We start from the raw sequence: 22,801 nt of genomic DNA on the forward strand, positions 1-22,801 counted from the left end.
CTGCTGGTGATCTGTCTACATGTCGGAAAACAGTTCATGCACTGAAGCTTGGAAATTCCTCTCCTTCCCTGCCTCAGCATGTTGTACCAGACTCTGGCATCATGCCTGAGAAACTGATAAGATCTGATAAGTAATGCTTTTAAATCAGGATTTTATCTCTGAAGGCTTTTATTTTTACATAAAAAAAAAAGTTTTTTTAAATGGTGGTTTAATGGGGCGGCAGATAGCCTAGTGGTTAGAGTGTTGAGCCAGTAACCGAAAGGTTGCTGGATTGAATCCCCGAGCTGACAAGGTAAAAATCTGTCGTTCTGCCCCTGAACTAGGCAGCTAACCCACTATTCCTCGGTAGGCCAACATTGTAATTAAGAATTGTTCTTAACTGAATTGCCTAGTTAAATAAAAAATATATTGACCCTGGTCAATCAGTCAACTGCTCTTCCCTTGCAGCCTCCAGTTGGCTCGATGGAAGATCAGTGAATCTGTAACGGCTGTCGTGGGAAGAAGGTGAGGACCAAGGTGCAGCGTGGTACATGTTCATCTTTTATTATGAATTGAACACTGAATGGAAAAACAACAAAAGAGAATGAACAAAACCAAAACAGTTCTGTCTGGTACAGAATACAAAAACAGAAAACAACTACCCACAAACACAGGTGGGAACAGGCTACCTAAGTTTGGTTCTCAATCAGAGACAACGATTGACAGCTGCCTCTGATTGGGAACCATACCAGGCCAAACACATAGAAATACAACACACAGAACAAAACATAGAATGAAAAACATAGAATGCCCACCCCAACTCACTCCCTGACCAAACCAAAATAGAGACATAAAAAAGGAACAAAGACAGAATCTTTGTTTTCATTTCAACAACTTCCTACTCGTGATTATCTCTGGTGCTAATCCCAGGGTTTGGAAGGCGGACCATGTGCTCCCGCTCCACAAAGCTGGTGATCCTTCCGACCTAAATAATTATCATCCGATCTCAAAATTGTCTTGTCAGGCAAAACTGTTCAAACCATGAATCAACTTTTAGCTTAGATCCTTCCTAGCAATGTCTTCGAAGTGTTCACCAGTCTGGTTTCAGGCAGGGTCATATAATCATCTCTGCTGCGCCCTGGTGTTAAATGATGTGTTAAAGGTCATGGATAGGAGAAAGCACTATGCTGCCCTTTTTATTGACTTTTCGATACTGTTGATTCGAACATTGTGTGCAAACGGTTGAACCACATGCCATTGTTTTGAAATTACTTGATAGAAGGGACACAATGTGTTTTTTTCTGATGGTGTTAAGTCAGTTTTCTTTGATATTATGAAATGTGTCCCACAGGGATCAATTTTAGATATTGTACCTAATACTGTCTATATAAACAATGTTGGTCTAGTTGCAATTATTTTTAACATACACCTGTATGCAGATGACAATGTTGTGTATGCTATTGGCCCCACGGTTGACCAGGTTCTGTTCAGAGCTTCAATCTGCCTTCCTTCCTTTGCAGAAAGCCTTTGTTGAACTGAAATTGGTACTTAATGCAGGTCAAGCCAAGTATATATTCTCCAAACCATGTAAAAATTTATGATGTATAATTTATGCATATGTACACTGAGCAAAATATAAACACAACATGCAACAAGTTACAGTTTATATAAGGAAATCAGTCAATTGAAATAAATTCATTAGGCCCTAATCTATTGATTTCACATGACTGGGAATACATTATGCATCTGTTGGTCACAGATACCCCCCAAAAAAGTATGGGTGTGGATCAGAAAATGAGTCAGTATCTGGTGTGACCACCATTTGCCTCATGCAGCACGACACATCTCCTTCGCATAGAGTTGGTCAGGCTATTGACTGTGGCCTGTTGAATGTTGTCCCACTTCTCTTCAATAACTGTGCAAAGTTGATGGATATTGGCGGGAACTGGAACACGCTGTCGTACAGGTCAATCCAGAGCATCCCACACATGCTCAATGGGTGACATGTCTGGTGAGTATGCAGGCCATGGAAGAACTGTGACATTTTCAGCTTCCAGGAATTGTGTACAGATCCTTGCGACATGGGGCTGTGCAATATCATTATTACGGCATCTCGGTGCAATCAAATTGCCATCGATAAAATGCAATTGTGTCCATTGTTTGTAGCTCATGCCTGCCCATACCATAAGCAAGCAGATTAGCTTCCCTGAGATGGTTTCTGACAGTTTGTGCAGAAATTATTTGGTTGTGCAAACCCACAGTTTCATCAGCTGTCTGGTTGGCTTGTCTCAGACCATTCCACAGGTGAAGAAGCCAGATGTGGAGGTCCTGGGCGGGCGTGGTTACATGTGATCTGCGGTTATAAGGCCAGTTGGACGTACTGCCAAATTCTCTAAAACAACATTGGAGGCGGCTTATGGTAGAGAAATTATAATTAAATTCTCTGGCAAGAGCTCTGGTGAACATTCCTTCAGTCAGCATGCCAATTGCACACCCTCTCAAAACTTGAGACATCTGTGGCATTGTGTTGTGTGACAAAACTGCACATTTTAATGGCCTTTTACTGTCCCAATGTAACGGCCATTGTTGGTAGAAGAAGGTGAGGACCAATGCGCAGTGTGGTAAGTGTCCATCTTTTTAATAATGTAAATGAACACTGAACAAAAACAACAAAGTGAACGAACGAGTTCTGTCTGGTGCAGATACAAACACGCAACAGAAATCAATCACCCACAACTCAAGGGTGAAAACGGGCTGCCTAAGTATGGTTCTCAATCAGGGACAACGATTGACAGCTGCCTCTGATTGAGAACCATACCAGGCCAAACACAGAAATCCCAAATCACAGACAAAAGAACATAGACTGCCCACCCGAACTCACGCCCTGACCATACTAAAACAAAGACAAAAACAAAGGAACTAAGGTCAGAACATGACACCCAAGCACCTGTGTAATGATCATGTTCTTTAATAATATGCTTGATATGCCACCCTTGTCAGGCGGATGGATTATCTCGACAAAGGGAAAATGCTCCCTAACAGGGATGTAGACAAGTTTGTGCACAACATTTGATAGAGATAATATTTTTGTGCGTATGGACAATTCCTGGGATCTTTCATTTCAGCTCATGAAACACAGGACCAACACTTTACATGTTGCGTTTATTTTTTGTTCAGTGTACATTGGATGGTGCCTTTATTGATCGTGTCCCCGCTTATAAATATCTGGGTATCTGTATTGAAAAAAAGCCAGCACTGCATTCTGTATCAGAAAGTAGGCTGACCCTCTTTGATGTCTGGTAGATCGATGCACTGAATGCTTTTTGCTTCTAAAACATTCCTTCAAAAACGCTGTACCTTACTTCATTGTTGATTTACAGACATCAAAAATAAATAAAAAATGTGCAAGATATCAGACCTGGTCTCAAGGTTGGCTAACTCTGGATATCCCTTCGATCTCCACCGAGTTAGGTTAATCTGCTTTTTACTGAATAGTGTGTTTTGTTTTCTATGATTCGTGTTTTGGTTGTCGTGTATTGATGTGAATATTGGTGTGTATATTGATATGTACACTGAGTATACCAAACATTAGGAACAACTTCCTAATATTGACTTGTATTGTCTTGCCCCTTCACCCTCGGAATGGCACACATACACAATCCATGTCTCAAGGCTTAAACAATCTTTCTTTAACCTGTCCCTTCATCTTCCTCCACACTGATTGAGGGATCATAGCTTTCATCTGGAGTCACCTGGTCAGTCTGTCATGGAAAGAGTGCAATGTTTTGTGTACTGTTTTGTATGTTGATGTGTGTAGTGTGTATTTATGTGTATACAGGGTTCATCTGTGAAAGAGACTTTGGACTCAGCATGACTCCCTGTTAAATTAAAGGTTAAATAAAAAATAAAAATAGACCTGCTGTTACCATGGAGACCAAACATGCCTGTGAAGAAGCTGCCTTCTGGTCCAGGGAACAGACAACACTCCGAAAGTATCGCAGAGCATGGTATGGTTGCTGTATGAACTCATCAGCTGTTATGATGGCTTAAGAAAGAAGCTGTCGCAGCATGTCAGAAGTCATGCTAGAGCCCCCGGATGGAGGACTGACGCAATGCTATGAGAAGCTCAATGAGTAAAGAACGCGCACACACACCCGGCAATGCAGGGCACAGAAAGGGCAGTAAAGGGAACGCACGGAAATATGTTCATGTCGTCTGTAAGTTATAAGTCATTTGTCTTTCTGACACTGTCTTTAAATAACTAACTATACAGTTACTTGAGGCGTGCGATTTGAGTCACAGCCTATTTATGAAGAGAGAGAGAGAGAGAGAGAGAGAGAGAGAGAGAGAGAGAGAGGACGAGAGAAAAAACATGTGAGAGAGGGAACGAGGGAAAGAACGAGACAGAAAGCGAGGGAGAAGTTAAGAGAGGTATAGAGATAAAAGGAAGTAACGAGAGAGATCCATTCTCACTGTGCGAAGCTGGGAGCGGACCATTGCTCGGCGTTATGGTACAACAGGACACACCTGCGATTAGAGAGAGGGCTGACAAACACACCCACTGATTGACGACTGAATTTGTGCCATGCTAAAGGGCAGTTAAATGGCTCAGCCGTGCCATCTTTCAACACACACACACGCGCACACACACACGGTGGCCGGGGCTGTTTAAGATTAGGGAGGACAATTTTTGTCAAATAAAATTATGAGCACGGCCTTATTTCTATTACAGTATATTGGATGACTGTCATTCATATTCCATTCGCCCTGCTCAATGTAACATAGATAGGTTTAGGCTACTACATGATACTGGACCTATACCCATAGGTTAGGTTGCTACAACCTAGCCTACAAATGAAAGTTTATAACATAGATGCACAGGTCAAGAGACATTGGAGTAAGGGAGTGAACGTTATTTATAATAAGGGTTTCATGTAGAAAATCGGAACTCTCTGAAATGAAAATGGATGGCCCTTCCTTCAGCAAAATCTTATTTACCTAAACCCTTGATAGGCCTGTGCGTTCACCTTATCATATTTCTCCAATGCCAAATCAGTGCGTCTTGTTTTCAACTAAACTGTCCCTGTCTGTAAATAATTAAAACTGAGACGTCATCATGAATCTGAAGCACGGTACGTTCAAAAGTTAGGCCTACCTTTCCACCCCAGACAGTAGGCCTACCTTTCTACCCAAGACAGTAGGCCTACCTTTCCACCCCAGAACAGTAGGTCCTACCTTTCCACCCCAGACAGTAGGCCTACCTTTCTACCCCAGACAGTAGGCCTACCTTTCCACCCCAGAACAGTAGGTCCTACCTTTCCACCCCAGACAGTAGGCCTACCTTTGTACCCCAGACAGTAGGCCTACCTTTCCACCCCAGAACAGTAGGTCCTACCTTTCCACCCCAGACAGTAGGCCTACCTTTGTACCCCAGACAGTAGGCCTACCTTTCCACCCCAGACAGTAGGCCTACCTTTCCACCCCAGACAGTAGGCCTACCTTTCCACCCCAGACAGTAGGCCTACCTTTCCACCCCAGACAGTAGGCCTACCGACACAGAAAAATGTAAGCTTAACTGTTGGCTACTCTTCCTCTGTGGCTTAACCCAACGAGACAAGGTCACAAGTGTTTCCCTAAAAGCTGTCTGAGTTTAAACATCTTCTATTGTACGGAAAGTGAATAGCTTAATCAATTGATAGTGGCAGAATTAGATTAATTCCCATGCAAAGTCAGCCTCTGAATGTCAAAGAAACAAAACAATTTCTAGCATAAAGTATTGCGGACCAAAGTGCAGTTCTAGATCACTTTATATAATCGGATCCGTTTTATTTTCTTCAAAATGTTAAGCTAACAAGGCTTAGGCCTGTGCTTCTTGCCATTTTCTTTACTAAAATGTAGATCTATGGCATACCCTCTCATACCCCCTCAATTCCAGTCTTGATTTGAACTTAACAGCCATTCACTGGCACGCTATTGTCGTGACTTTACTTTAATGAATCTGATGACTGTTATTTAATCCCCTAACTATGTTTAATTGTTACCTGATTAATTCATCATGTAGCAATTAACTCATTAGGATTTGGGGCGCCACGGAATAAGTTGTCAAGAGAATTAAACTCTATGAGGTCTTTACCTATTTCATCGATAAACAGTCATCTTATTAATCATTACATCTTGTCAAATGCTCATTCTGAACAATCGTAACCTTCTTGGATCTGCAAAAACCACAGCCTTGCGCATTATTTAGTACTACACAAATTGGATTAATAATTTATTTACTAGCTAACTAAATAATAACACAGAATACACACACTTACATGAGACAAAGGTCCCAAGCGGACTGATAAGAAATGACGGCTTGTTACAACATAGATGGAGGAGGGGCACACTTATCGTCGGGACATTTCAGAACGATTCTCACAGTAATGTTAATCATATAGTTTTTTCACTAACCGCCGCCCGTTTGGAGTAGGAAATCATGAATGTATTTGCATGTGAAATGCCTTTGTTCATTCCTCTGTCGGAACCAAGCCTTCTTGGAAAGGGTTTGGTGGGCCTTTCCTGTGGGTGACTTGTACATGCTCTGATTGTCCACCAATGATCACAATGTCCTTCTTCTTAGTTGTCCGGTCTATATGGGATGTTTCCTCAGAACTTCCTCTTAGCCGTACCAGTGATTGTCTGAGAGGAGAGTTGTCTCTTTTCTCCATCTCATGTGGATAATCAGAGTTTGAAACACTTTATACTCGCAGCTGCATGCCCGTCTGGTCCTGGTCTGGTAAGTTAATTTTCTTCACCTCGTGTTGAGGTTGAGTTTCAACCATTTCAAACGTGTAGCTCTCTGGCCTCACGTTTCCCGGTCTAAAGGTTGATTCCTCGTCCAAGCCCTTTTGCACTCTTAGTCAAAAGGGGCATTCCATCATGCTGACAAGCTCTCTGACCTCACTCGGGGCGCGGCTACTTAATGTGCAATGGATATGATTAGAAGTTATCTCGTATGACTCCTAAATTAACATTCATATCTTAACAAAAAATATGTTAATCATTTATCATATCCTATGCATGACATATTGGATGAACACTTCACAGATATAGGTGGTATCCTTTCCAAGTTACAGTATTTGGTCCATATAGTTTTTAATAACGTTACAAAATGAAAAGCAATATTCAATTTTTTTACAATAGTTCCTCACTAACCATTTCCCACATCGTTGCGTTAGGAATATTGTTTTAATTATTCACTTTTTTGGACGTTAGAGTGTTGGTCGGGCAAAAGTGTCTGTGAACAAAGACATTCATTTGATTGATACTAAAGAGCAAGAGAGAGCTCTCTCTGGCTTAATTTACAACCCAGTGTGAGCTGTCAACCGGGCAGTTCCCTCCTCCCCCCCCTGGGAGAGGGTCTGGTTATTGTCAGCCATTGCCAAGTAGATCTGATCCATTTTGATCCTCACAGGACAGTCATGACACTATTTACACGAGGTAGGCTATTTAAAGACTGCATGGTGGGTGGAGGAATTGACCAACAAATCTATGGATATAGCAGCCTATAGCCTAATTTTGTCTGTCAAACAGGTAGGCCTACCTTTAATTTCTTAAATAGGAAGAAATAGGCTCCAACACAAAGCCCTCTTTTGTTAGTAAAGTCTAATTATAATAAATATGTTTAAATTAATTATGTCTACTCGAATTTGCCTACTTTCAGCACCATGAGCTGTCCATTTCGATTGATTGTTCCAGCACCATATTGTAAGTTATGTGAATCTGGCTTATTGTGAGGTCGGTCAATACATTATGGGCAAGAAACATATTGTTTTTAATAAAATCAATTATAGCCTAGTAGTAGCAAGCTATCAAAGTTAACCTCCGGTCCTCCTTCTCATCTTTGCACTTTCCTTCTCAAACTGAACAGAACAGGCTATAGCAGGGGGTCTCCAAACTTTTCTAGTATTCAAATAGGCACCTTATATCCCTTTCCCCTTCAACTCTAAGGGGGCCCCAATAAAATCTGTAATTGTTTTTTTTTAAATTATGTTTTATATTCTCCCAAATTATGTTCTCTCAGTTTTATTTTTCCTAGTTTTTCACTCTCAAAAATTACAATTGTTCATAGAGAAACAGCGAAACTGAATGCTCTGAGGCCATGTCAATGCTTAAATCCCATCAGAATACTTTTTTGGGGGGCTGGAAGGAAAAAATTTAGATTTTTAGAATTAGAATTCCCCTTTAATTGTGCATCTGACCTGTAAATTTAGCTAGTGAGGAATGTGCTGTCTAATGTGCCGGTCTAGGGAGGGTTTTGTACTGCTAAATATCCTATTTACATAAGTATTCAGACCCTATGCTATGAGACTGTTTACATGAATCCTCATTGACATGTTTTTACAACTTGATTGAAGTCCACCTGTGGTAAATTCAATTGCTTGGACATGATTTGGAAAGTCACACACCTGTCTATATAAGGTCCAACAGATGACAGTGCATGTCAAAGCAAAAACTAAGCCACGAGGTCGAAGGAAGTGTCTGTAGAGCTCTGAGACAGGACTGTGTCGTCAGTGTTAATTCACATATCTGGGGGAGGGTACCAACAAATGTCTGCAGCATTGAAGGTCCCCAAGAACACAGTGGCCATCATTCTTAGATGGAAGAAGTTTGGAACCACCAAGACTCTTCCTAAAGCTGTCCGCCCGGCCAAACTGAGCAATCGGTGGAGAAGGGCCTTGGTCAGGGAGGTGACCGATGGTCACTCTGACAGAGCTCCAGAGTTCCTTTGTGGAGATGGGAGAACCTTCCAGAAGGACAACCATCTCTGCAACACTCCACTAATTAGGCCTTTATAGTAGAGTGACCAGACAGAAGCCACTCCTCAGTAAAAAGGCACATGACAGCCCGCTTGGAGTTTGCTATAAGGCACCTAAAGAACTCTCAGACCATCAGAAACAAGATTCTCTGGTCTGATGAAACCAAGATTGAACTCTTTAGCCTGATTGCCAAGTGTGACATCTGGAGGAAACCTGGCACCATCCCTACGGTGAAGCATGGTGGTGGCAACATCATGCTGTGGAGATGTTTTTCAGAGGCACGGACTGGGAGACTAGTCAGGATCGAGGGAAAGATGAACGGAGCAAGATACAGAGAGATCCTTTATGAACAGGACAGCAACAGGACAACGGCCCTAAGCACACAGACAAGACAACGCAGGAGTGGCTTCTCTGAAGAGACCTGAACATAGCTGCGCAGCGACGCTCCCCATCCAACCTGACAGAGCTTGAGTGGATCTGCAGAGAAAAATGGGAGAAACTCCCCAAATACAGGTGTGTCAAGCTTGTAGCATCATACCCAAGAAGACTCAAGGCTGTATTGCTACCAAAGGTGCTTCAACAAAGTACTGAGTAAAGGGTATAAATACTTCTGTATTTAATTTGAATACATTTGCAAAAATGTCTAAAACAAAGTTTTTGCTTTGTCATTATGGGGTATTGTGTGTAGATTGATGAGGAACATTTTTTATTTTATCCATTTTAAAATAAGGCTGTAACGTAACAAAATGTGGAAAAGGTCAAGGGGTCTGAAAACGATAAACACAACATGTACCGTATTGATCCCATGTTTCATGAGCTGAAATAAAAGATCCCAGAAATGTGTTTTCCTACTTCTTTCCTACTTTATTTATCCCACATAAACACTGACACTCTCCTTTCTCCTTAATGCTACCCTCCCTCCTTCCCATTGAACTTTTTAACGACTGTGTAAGGTTAGAGTGCCAGATGTTCGTTATTAATAAATGAATCAATGAATGAGTGTGTGATGTCAGCAAGTGCTTTATGAATACGTTCATGAATGAACATGTTTTGTCTGAAGTTAGGAATGAGATTTTATGTATTACAATGTAATGCATGTTCCTGACGAATGAGTGCATTTGTGTGTGGTGTGGTGTGCAGTTTCAGTGTCTATGCACATTGCTATCTATTTCACATTACAGTTTGCCCTACGTGATCTGACAGTGGTTTTGGAGGGCTCCCCTAATGCACTGTTGACTATAAGATGACAGGCCACATTGACAGGTCAACACCAGCATACCAGAAGAAGAAAAGTTGCAGTTGCTTTTTGAATACAGTGTCTAAATGTTTCACTTAGTTTTCCTCCAGGGTTGTTGGGCTCATCTTTCCTTTGACTTTCTCCTCTCTTTGTTGGCACTTCACTTAAGGGAATCAATCCTCTTTAACCACCCTAATGATTAAAAACACATCTTAAAGAGTTTGTACATTCTATCATCTTTGGAGCTCCCTAGTCAATCACTGACAGTCACTCATAGTGCATTCCCCACCATTAGAAAGCACTTAGCGCTCTCCTGTGTTTAATCATCAATGTGCATTTCCTTCCTTCCAGGCCAGACAGTGGAGAACAAGTCCTAAATCACTAATCCACACACTCTTAGCTGTTGGAGGAGCCCTAATATGCCCCAGCCTTCCCTGATCTGCTAATGGATGCCTCCGCAGGGTGAATTCAAATCCATTAGCATTTTTTTTTATGAGGGAATGTTCCAGAGACTTAGGACAGCCTTTGTAAACCAGCTCGGTTATTAATCTTCTGTCTCAAACAGCCATGGCACTGGCAGAGCGATTGTGATTTAGACTGCGGTAGGAGCCATGCGACAGGCACCAGTGACCAGTCGGTACCCATCATCTTTGTCCCAGAGAGTGGTTTTAGCCCTGTCGTGCTAATGTTGTTATATGCTTGTTGACGCAGCAGGCATTCTAAGTCATCTGGAAAATCTGTAACATCTCCCATGCCAACTTTACAGACAAAATGGACTTTGTTGAACTGTCGTTGTCAGAGGGTAGACAGAACCCTTTCAAAATACTTTGATTGAACGGGGGAAGAGGGGAAGCAAAGTTACGCATTGTTAATTGGGCTGGTTAAACAAAAAGCACGTCTATTCAAATTCATCGAAAGGAAAGGACACAGCTTCCACTGCCATAGTTCCGATCGGAGTCTTACCAACCTGAGACCTGTCTCTGCTGATCTAGCTAACATCTGTCTTTCCCGGCCAAACAGAAGGGCAAACCGAGAACAGTAAGAACAGGGAGACTCTCGACTACGGACTTCTGTGAGGGAGAGAGATTGCAGCTCAAAGACTCTCGGAGCCCTAATCCGTCATGTCCGAAACACAGGTAGATAACAAGTCCCGGATGGAACAATAAAAATCCCCTGTCCTACCCTGTTCTGTCATCATGGCTCTCTGCTCCGCTATTGACTGTGTGGACGACGGCTGCTGACTCACCCGAACTAACGACAAAGTTAAACCGAAGGTCTTCACCAGAGGGAGGACTTCAAATACAAAAGGCTAGGGGATTTCAAATGTGTACGTGTGCCTGTGTGTGACAAGCTGAGTGTGTTATTGGCGGCTGAAGAGCGTGACGCCTCAATAGACGCTTGTCAAATTTAGTCACGAAACAAACAAACAACTGTCGGGAACAGGTGAACTGAAGTAAAACCACAGGCCTCCGCGGGGAAGATGGCTAAATGAAAGCCTGCCACACACTAAGTCTTTCCTTTCATTTGTGTTCAGGCAGTAAAAAGAGAGATCCATAAACTGTCACCAGCAATCGTTATTCTACAACCCCCCCCCCCCCCCCTAAAAAAAGATGTGGATAATATGGTGTAAAAAACAGCTAAAAAGTTTTTTTCCCCATCCAAAGAAAGAAATGTTTACAGTGGCCCAGAGGTGTATAAAGACGTCAACTCCCTACTGCATTTTCTATTTCAACATCCTAAAACACTGTACATTCAACTGTCAGTAAGACAAGGAGACATGTCTGTGTGGCCTTTAAAACCACCTCCGCACAGTTCAGAGTAATGAGACAGAATTGATCACCCAATGCCATCCACTTCCAATGGATTTCATGTCAGATAGCACCCTGAGCCAGACAGGCCTGTAAGCAGAGTTGTCTAATGATCAGTTAATGGATATACGGACAACAAGACCTAAGACATACATAATTAACAACGACGGAGAAAGAGAGTGAAGAGAACAGGCGCTGTTGACTCGTATTTTTCCACTTTAGTGGATTCGCAGGGGAGATCCAGCACTACATGCCTTGATGCTCTGCAATTCCGTTAAATCCTCGAATACATTTTTGCCTGTCAGAATCACATGATTTATTACTACAATCATTAGCTGTGTGGTTTATATGATATCCCTGAAACGAATCCTCTCTTTTAGCGTTCCATCACAAACCCACATCCTTTCATTCGCGAGCCCGGGTTTTAAACCTTCTCACACACAATGACTTTTTCTCTCCCTTCACTGCTCCCTTCTTTCCTCCCTCCTTCCCTCCCTCCTTCCCTCCTTCCCTCTCCTCGCCGTCTACGCTGAGCTGTGACGTGATGTTCCCAGTGGACACCTTTCCATCTCCTCCCTCCGCTCGTCCCCTCCCACTCAGTTTGATGAACATTTTACAGGCCGGCGGAGACGCTCCGTTCTTGACCGCCACTCCTCTCGAGCCCAACCCCAGACACCGCCAGGACTCTCGGTACCGATCACCTTCAGAGCCGATAGCATCATAACATGGGGCGCGTAAGACATCAGCAGAGAGAGAGAGAGAGAGAGAGAGAGAGGAAGATGTCTTTTTTTTAAAGAGAGGGAATGAGTGGGAACAGAGGGAGGGAGGGAGGGAGGGGAGGGAGGGAGGGAGGGAGGGAGGGAGGGAGGGAGGGAGGGAGGGAGGGAGGGAGGGAGGGAGGGAGGGAGGGAGGGAGGGAGGGAGGGAGGGAGGGTAGAGAAAGCGTATCATATAAAGAAGGGGAAGTACGCTCCCACTTAATAAGTAAAAAGCCTGTTGCTAGGAGGGAAAGTAACAGACCTCACTTTTGGGTGAGTTTATGTCAGGTGGCATTATAAATATTGCAGAGAGTTGATTTGTGTCAAAGGTTAGGACTTGAATTTGTTGAATATATCAGACCAGAATTCAGATTAGGATAGGAACCAAATATGCAAGATGTTAGCAGGGTTTAGGTGGCTGCATGTCTGCATCTATTGGATGATGCATTATGATGATGTTTTTGCGATACATATTTGGAGAATAATTGCAATAAGGCATTTAAAAAGCAATGAACAACAGCAGTTGCATTGGCAATTCCCTGATGTATTAATTATTGTATTCAGCCTCTAGTACTCAGGCATTAAAAAAAACACTGTGTTGAGATCCAAAACTACTAGCATATGAAAATAAAAGTTCAGAAAGGTAAAAACTGCATGGGGGTCCAATAAAATGGTGAATAACATTGCTGGGTTGAATCTGCTGTGCGGTATTTCTCCAGGGGAGAAACTGGCAGTTTGAAGCCATGCCTGTCGTCTATGGTTTGAGGAAAACTGCCCAAAATGCTGAAATAAATGTTACTTTTCAAGACAGAAATAAAGCAGGTGGGAAAAATAAAGTTACCCCACCTCCTGCTGGCTTTTACTTAAATGGAGAAGAAAACAACTCCATATTTAAACAAGGGTATACTAAATGATTATTGAAAAAGGGGACTTTTGTAGTCATTTGTATAGTCCTCCCCTGGTGAATGGTGAAAGCGGGCATTTGGATTTCAACACTAGATAAAGAATGTGGTTGGATTGCAGACAGACAATCTCTCTATCAGAGACATGCAATTTGCTATACAATCTCCCAGGCAGCAGTAAAGCCATGATCCCCCCCAGAATGAGCCAAACAAGGCTTGAGTGAGGTGGAAAACAGCAAGGAGACTGGGCTCTTCCCTGTTAGTCTGCCTTAGTTTATACACTTCCATTTTCCAACCGTGTGTAGTATCTAGTAGCATTGCTGCGAGGACTTGCTTCCATTCAGCCACAAGAGCATTAGTGAGGTCAGTCACTGACGTTGAGCAATTAGGCCTGGCTCGCAGTCGGCATTCCAATTCATCCTGAGGGTGTTCGATGGGGTTGAGGTCAGGGCTCTGTGAAGGCCAGACAAGTTATTTCACACCGATCGGGCATTGTCATGCAGAAACAGGAAAGGGCCTTCCCCAAACTGTTGCCACAAAGTTTGAAGCACAGAATTGTCTAGAATGTAATTTTATGCTGTAGCGTTAAGATTTCCCTTCACTGGAACTGAAAGGCCAAACCATGAAAAACAGCCTCAGACCATTGTTCCTCCTCCACCAAACTTTACAGTTGGCACTATGCATTCGGGCAGTTAGCGTTTAACTGGCATCGGCAAACCCAGATTTATCCTTTGGATTGCCAGATGGTGAAGCGTGTTTCATCACTCCAGAGAATGTGTTACCAATGTCCAATGGTGGTGAGCTTTACACCACTCCAGCCAATGCTTGACATTGCACATGGTGATCTTACGCTTGTGTGCAGCTGCTCGGCCATGGAAACCCATTTCATGAAGCTTCCGACGAACAGTTATTGTGCTGACGTTGCTTCCAGAGGCAGTTTGGAACTCGATAGTGAATGTTGCTACCGAGGACAGACAATTTTTACGCGTTACACGCTTCAGCACTCGGTGGTCCTGTTCTGTGAGCTTGTGTGGCCTACCACTTCGCGGCTGAGCCGTTGTTGCTCCTAGACGTTTCCACTTCAAAATAACAGCACTTACAGTTGACTGGGGCAGCTCTAGCAGGGCAGAATTTGACGAACTGACTTGTTGGAAAGGTGGTATCTTATGATGGTGCCAAGTTGAAAGTCACTGAGCTCATCGGTAAGGCAATTCTACTGCCAATGCTTTGTCTATCGAGAATGCACAGCTGTGTGCTCGATTTTATACACCTGTCAGCAACGGGTGTGGCTGAAATAGTCTAATCCACTAATTTAAAGGTGTGTCCACATACTTTTGTATATATAGTATACATACATTTGTATATGAGAGGACACAGGGTACATCAATTTCTGTGCCTGAAACTCTATATTAGTGGACAAAACCGTAGATGATATCATCAACAGTGAGGCAAGGCAGCTATATCTGGTAATTTCATCCAATTAAAGTGAATTCTCTACCTATGCACAGACAGGCACAGCTATTGACCAATGGCAGCCTTTAAGTTTCCTGCTGTGCTCCTCCAGCTCTCCTCCAGTGATACCCTTCATCTTGTTAATAAAGTCAACCATAAAAACATGCACAAGCAGACTTCCAACCCCAACCTGTCAGTTCCTTTCATTTAAAAAAAAATCGACTACGAATCGGCCGAATGGTTCTGCCTGCCGCCTACAATACCCACGCTCCCTGCGCTGGGAGAGCTCTGCCGGGCACAGAGGTGATAGCTGTTAACTCCAGAGTGCTGTGTCCTCTCATACACAGCTGAGTAAACATCAATGGATAACCAGCCTGAGGGAAGTCAATGGCCTTATGTCGCCTACTGTAGCAGAAGGGTTTCTAGAAGATAATTGCTATGAGAGTCTCTGCCGAGTTCATCTGTGAGCTTGACTGAATCAAGTGGGTGTATGGGACCCTGTTTTACACCCTGGCTCTCTCAAAAACCTTTGCCATGAGAAGATTCATTTAAAGGTCTTTTTGGGCCCGCTTTAATAAGGGAAATGTTCGACTTCACACACTACTGAGCCAAACGAAGCTGTGCTGAGCACAGTTTGGATACGGGCGGCACGGTATTGTTTAAAGGGTGCTTCGTTGTCTCTTGAGTTGAGGAGCTGTCAATCACAATCGTGCGTGTGTCTGTTTTTTAACAAGGCTCAGTCAGTAGCTTGTGTATGAGAGAATTCTGTCCTTCAAACACACATTCATCAATGGTTTGGGGGACTCTGTTGTGAGTAGGTACATGTTGTGTTTCAGATCTGGCTGATTGCCTCTCGAGCTGGCACCCTGCACCCTGATGAGAGGGAGTGAAGAGGTTCATTCATTAACGCAGACTGCAGAGTTACTACTAATCAGTGATCAGAGTTGACAATGTATTTTACGATAATGAGGAGAGGGGTGTGTGTGCCAGTATGTGTGCATGAGTGTGTATATGTTCACATCCATACCAACTATCAGAACACCTTCCTAATATTAAGTTTGCACCCCCATTTGACCTAAGAACAGCCTCAATCTGTCGGGGCACGGACTCTACAAGCGGTCGAAAGCGTTCCAAAGGGATGCTGGCCCATTGTTGACTCCAATGCTTCCCACAATTGTGTCACGCTGGCTGGTGGAACAGTCTTGATACACACAGGAAAACTGTTGAGCGTGAAAAACCCAGTAGCGTTGCAGTTCTTGGCACCTACTACCATACTCTGTTCAAAGGCACTTTTGTTTCACTTATTCACCCTCTGAATGGCACGCAAACGCAATCCATGTCTTAGCCATCTCAAAGTTTAAAAAATCCTTAATTTACACTGATTGAAGTGGATTTAACAAGTGACAGCAAAAAGGGATCATAGCTTTCACCTCGATTCACCTGGTCAGTCTATGACAGTCTATGTGTATCTGTGTGTGGTAAGGCAGCTGTGGGGAATGGTGCATGTGTGTGCGTTTGTGTGTGCGTGTGTGTGCACGCGAATAGGGAGTGCTCAGGAAAAAAACGATGCATATCTATAGGAACCATAATCACCTAAAAAATGGAAAAGATGACAATTAAGAAAAGAAAAGCGGCCTTATAGAGAAATCCCCTCAATTGACTTCCTTCTCTCTGATTTCATTGTATCCTAATAATTTGGGCATACTCAAATCATTAGCCCTTTCAGTTCTTTAATAATATAATTACTTAGATTCAAATCCCATTCTCCTGAATTTACAACACATAGGACATTATGTGCTACTTGCAGTGCATCCATAGCGAAATGTAGGGCAAATAGAGGAACGCATAGTGGGTACTACACCAGGGAATGCTGATGCGTGCTTTTCCCTGTTTCACTCTGACATCGCTCTACAGGAGAATAGAGACACGTTAAATCAGGCCGACAAGCCTTCAGGCTGCGAGGAAACGCCTCTATACATACTGTATGCATCCACAGAAACGCCTCTATACACACTGCATGCATCCACAGAAACGCCTCTATACATACTGTATGCATCCACAGAAACACCTCTATACATACTGTATGCATCCACAGAAACGCCTCTATACACACTGCATGCATCCACAGAAACACCTCTATACATACTGTATGCATCCACAGAAACACCTCTATACATACTGTATGCATCCACAGAAACGCCTCTATACATACTGTATGCATCCACAGAAACGCCTCTATACACACTGTATGCATCCACAGAAACGCCTCTATACACACTGCATGCATCCACAGAAACACCTCTATACATACTGTATGCATCCACAGAAACACATACTGTATGCATCCATACATACACTCCACAGTATACATACTGTATGCATCCACAGAAACACCTCTATACATACTATATGCATCCACAGAAACGCCTCTATACATACTGTATGCATCCACAGAAACGCCTATATACATACTGTATTTATTCACAGAAATGCCTCTATACATATTGAATGAGAGAAAATGCATAGAATGTATCGTTCTTGTGCAATTCATATCTATAGGCTACATTGAGGTTTTTCTTTCATTATTTGTATCTGATATTAGTGCGTAAGCCTATAAGCTTTAGGGCCTAACTGTAGCCTATGATTAAATTAGATTGAGTTTATTAGTCACATGTACAGGGACGCAGATGTAATTGCAGGGTACAGTGAAAATCTTATGCTCTGGGCTCCTACAGTGCAGGTTAAAATAAAATATCAAATAAAAAGAGAAGTGAATGAGAAAAAATATGTATAGTAACAATAATAATAACAATAATAATAATAATAAATACACATTTACAACTGTAACAATGTTAAATGACCGTTGGGGAAGAGTCCGTTGTGGAATGTTCATAGGGGGAGCAACAGGGGGGGGTGAAGTGAATGGAACATTCATTAAAAAAATATATAATATAAACATATTTACGCTGTAACAATGATCTAATGTCCATCGGGGTGGGTGGGGGCAGGGTAAATGTTTGTTGGGGGCGGGTAGCATAACCATGGGGGGGGGCGGGTAGCTGCCTATCGGCTATTCAGCAGCCTGATGTTCTGGGGGTAGAAGCTATTGGCCCGTCTTCCAGTTATCGCCAACGACGCTCCTGTACTGCCCGCATCCGAGTGAAGGAAGTGTGGAGAACAGGCTCAGGTGGCTGGGGTCCCTGATGATCTTATTGGGCATCCTGCAACACCTGGTGCTGTGCCTTGCAGTGGAGTTGCCGTACCAGGCCGTGACGCAGGCCGACATTATGCTTTCAATAGTGCTCCCATAGAACGCTCTGTTAAGGGCCCTCCGTGTGGTATATGCCAGCTAAATACATGCCAATCGCCAAATGCTTTTGGGAAGTTGGGCAGAAAATGTTTACTGGACGGAAAGTTAAATGGAGAGTTGAAAATAAAGAGAAGGAACATAAATGTTTGGGTAAGATTTGGTGAAGTGGTAAGAGAGGATGATAGCGGTGCCGGCTTTGTTACGTTGCCTTCGTAATGTATTCCTACCTCTTGACACTTTCCATATCTTGTTGTTACTCAGTCTGAATTCAAAATGGTTTTAAAATAATAATAATAATTCTCACCCATCTACACACAATACCCCATAATGGCAAAGTGAAAACATATTTTTTAGAAATTTTAGCAAATGTATTTAAAAATGAAATACAGAAATATCTCATTTACATAAGTATTGACACCCCTGAGCACATTTGGCAGTGATTACAACTGTGAGTCTTTCTGTAATTCACTTCATTTTCATTTGTGGCAAAACAAGCATGTCCAGTATAGTGTAAAGGATCATTTTACCATCGAAACTGCTGTGAAATACATATTTTACAGAACCAAAAATATTGTATTCTTAGCTGTTTGTAGTTGATGTACAAAACTGAAAGTAAAAGATGCAGAAACTAAACCTAAGACCGGGAAGCATAAAAATAGCGCACATAGAACAGATATATAGCTTCTTAGACATGCTTTCAATGAGAATGACAGATCTATAACTCACAATTCTATATGAATTTGGTTGGGTCGCCCAAAAAGTTAAATATAGCAAATGTAAGATTTTTTTTACACCCAAACTTATTTAGGCTTGCCGTAACAAAGGGGTTGAATACATATTGACTCAAGACATTTTAGCTTTTCATTTTCTATTAATTTGTTTTAAAAAATAATAAAAAATAAAAAATGTCTATTTTGACATTATAGGGTATTTTATGTAGCTAGTGACCAAAAATCTAAATATAATCTGTTTTAAATTCAGGCTGTAACACAACAACATGCGGAAAAAGTCAACTTTCTGAAGGCACTATGTTTGTGATGATTGAGGCTCCATACAAAGACATTCAACAGTCACAGGACAGGGACTTCAAATATGACTCAATTCAAGGAAACTGTACTGTTCAGATGGGTTAAATGAAATAGTAGCCTAACTGAAAGAATTATGATACGCCAAATGTAAATTTGACTTGGAAACAGGAGTGGGGAAATATGATTTCTTTCAGCATCTTGGGAGAATGAATAGGGATGAATAGGGATCGCCTGTAAAGGTGCTAACTTTATCAGCATCATTAAAGCTGATAGTATTTAAACTACATCAAATATGCATCCAAGCTGAACTGATATCTTATCAGAAAAATGTTGGGTCATTTTCACAGCTTTTAATTTCCTTAAAATCAGTCAAATTCATTTGGACAATTTGCACAAAGATCTTACCATTTTTGTTTTCGTTATTGCATTTTCTCTCGAATCCCTAAGTGTCTTTGCTCCGAGAGAGGCGCAAGACGAGATGAAAGCGAAAACTTCACCGATGTCAACTAGAACGAAGCATTCATTCGATTTATGACATTATTCTTGTGAGCAAGGTTTTATTGATTCGTATAGGGTAACAAGCAATTAAAGAGAGAAGCTGCATGTATCTAATTATAGTCAAGTTAACTAACAAATAGCCTACCAAAATGTTGGAAATTAAGCAGAAACGTATCAAAATGAGGCCCCGCCCCAAAAATCCTGCACCTACTGTAAAAACAAAACCTGCTGTCTCTTACTGTATTGGCTACAGCGCATAGGGTCGAGTGCAGGCCTCAGGTTTTCACTTAATCACATAGTGAGGCGGTTGCGGATGTGTCACGAGCAATTATGGACGGGTGCGGGTGAACAAACTGCTGACCCGCGCAACACTAACACACACACACTCACACGGTGGGGTCCACTATACGACATCTGAGTATCTCCCTAATGAGGCCAGTCAAGACAGTGTAAACATTGCGGGTAGACGGCCACATACTGTAGATCTGCCCTCTGACACTCCCTCCAGTGAGGCTCCATGGCAGAATGCCCCAGAGCTCTGTGTGGTGGGCTGTTTGACCACTGGGAAAAGAAGCAAAGAAAGTGGAAGCAGCCATGATGCAGATACAGAGCCGCTGCAGTAGAGGATAAATCCCGTTTGAGATTGACTTCCCTACTGTCTAACTCTCCACTCCTCATCCTCATTTCCCCATCTGTAGATGTATCTACGGGCCTAGATATAGTGTACGCTCAAGACAAAGGGCAATGACAAGAAAAGGTTTGGGCGAGGGATAAGAAGGGTCTTCATTCAACCGCATGCTCTGTTCTGTACACGATGCTAATCAGGAAAGTCTCTGTTTCACCGGATTCGCAGCAGTCAGCTTGAAACTAAGATTTAAGTAGCGAGTTCCTCTTTAACGTAACACCGATCATTTTGATACTCCAAAGTCAGCCATCATCAGCCAAATACAGGGTTCGAACCAAGTTCTTCGGAGAAATAGGGAATGGCCTCATAGATGAACTCATTTATCATCAGTGGGACTCGTGTTGCCTTTGGTGCAGTCAGGAGGGAAAGGACTGACTGAGGGGAATGAAACGCTGGCAGTTTCCCCCACCAGCGAACCCCCCTCCCTCGTGTGACAAATTTTACGCTCTGCTGACGGAAATCCGCTGAGGTTCCAGATTTCCCAGGCTGTCGCTTGGTGTTCCTGAGCACATAGAGATTAATACGTTTCCCAGATAGCGCATGTAAGCAACTCTGACTTCTCAACGGGCAGGGCATTCACACCATCACTTCTTGCTGAACCGCAGAGTGACAGGAAGCTGGGAGTTCAAGATAACTCAGCGCTTGGCTGGTCACAGGGAACCAACAGGAGGTGTGAGTGAGAACGGACATCACAACGGATCCGACACACAAAACTTGAAGTGCTCACCTCAACAGACAGGAGTAGCTGGATCATTCTACTATTTCATACAGTACCTAGCCACTGGCCAGCTATGATGATTTAATGTGAATCGAAAATTCTTTAATAACTCTGCAGGGAATAATTCCTACGGTTATGTTTATAGCTAAGGGAAAGTGCTTTGCTTTGTGCACAAGGCTTCAGTTTAAACACAGACACAGCTTGAATAGAGAATCGATTGTTTTCTTTTTGTCTCTGTGCGTGTGTTTGGTTAGGGGGATGGTGTTTGGCTGTGAGTGGTCCAGACAGCCCAGTGAAATGAACGCTCATAGCTGAGGCCCCAGCCTCCCTGCTGCGCTCTGCCAGAGAGAAAAGGACAGCGGGGGATGCCGATCGCCACAGGGACCTTAACATACACACACACACGCACGCACGCACGCACGCACGCACACACACACACACACACACACACACACACACACACACACACACACACACACACACACACACACACACACACACACACACACACACACACACACACACACACACACACACACACACACACACACACACACACACACACACACAAAAGTATGTCCTCAAAAACAGGGAGACAAACCCTCCCAAAAGAATACTGCTCTAATAGTTGGTAGAGGGACAAGGTTTCAGGGTGAAAAATTAATTAGGACAGTTTTATGCAAACACACATTTTTTGACCAAATGGTTAAGACGGGTTGTAGCTCTGAGCTTTAAAATGGCCACATTGTGAAAGTCACACAAATAGGGCAGGCAGTGTGAACAGTCTCCCTTTGTTGTGATATAGATGAATATGAAAATGGTTTTTGGAATTGGATAATCGGTTCCATTCGCAACACATTTTGTATGATTGAGAAAAGTAACAATTCAAATAGTGTCTATGAGTTAACACTGATCAACACTGAGGCCTACCACTCCATGGCGAATAATTATGAAATAGATTTCTGTGAGTTGGCAGCACTGCCTCCATAATGGGTTGGCTCTTAGAGAATATGCACTCCTCTTTTCTAATTCAACCGTAGAAATATAATTGCTCAACACCTTTAATTAACACAGACATTTTCAGTAGCTACAGAGTATCTCACTCCTCTATTTTCCAGAAATGGGTCATAGTGAGGTCCCATTTGGTTGTCATAGTGTGGATCACAGACTGGTGTGAGAGTTGAGGAGGAGACTGACCTGAGAAGCAGCTCATTCACAGATGCCCGAGGGAGTAACTGGAATCCAAACAGCACCTGACCCACTACTAACACAGTTATGGAACGAATGTATTGTAATGTTTTTTAAATTGTATAACTGCCTTAATTTTGCTGGACCCCAGGAAGAGTAGCTGCCGTCTCTCTCTCTCTCTCTCTCTCTCTCTCTCTCTCTCTCTCTCTCTCTCTCTCTCTACCTTCTCTCTCTCTACCTTCTCTCTCTCTCTCTCTCTCTCTCTCTCTCTCTCTCTCTCTCTCTCTCTCTCTCTCTCTCTCTCTCTCTCTCTCTCTCTCTCTCTCTCTCTCTCTCTCTCTCTCTCTCTCTCTCTCTCTCTCTCTCTCTCTCTCTCTCTCTCTCTCTCTCTCTCTCTCTCTCTCTCTCTCTACCTTCTCTCTCTCCTTCTCTCTCTC

General features: G+C 42.8%; 1 protein-coding gene across 2 annotated transcripts in view; it reads right to left on the bottom strand.

Annotated features, from left to right (window-relative positions):
• The window catches only part of LOC124021428 (acid-sensing ion channel 1-like), a 90,238-nt gene that overhangs the window by 5,846 nt on the left and 61,591 nt on the right, over positions 1–22,801 (bottom strand). The window lies entirely within an intron of this gene.

This window comes from Oncorhynchus gorbuscha, linkage group LG03 (assembly GCF_021184085.1).
Source record: "Oncorhynchus gorbuscha isolate QuinsamMale2020 ecotype Even-year linkage group LG03, OgorEven_v1.0, whole genome shotgun sequence".
NCBI lineage: Eukaryota > Metazoa > Chordata > Actinopteri > Salmoniformes > Salmonidae > Oncorhynchus > Oncorhynchus gorbuscha.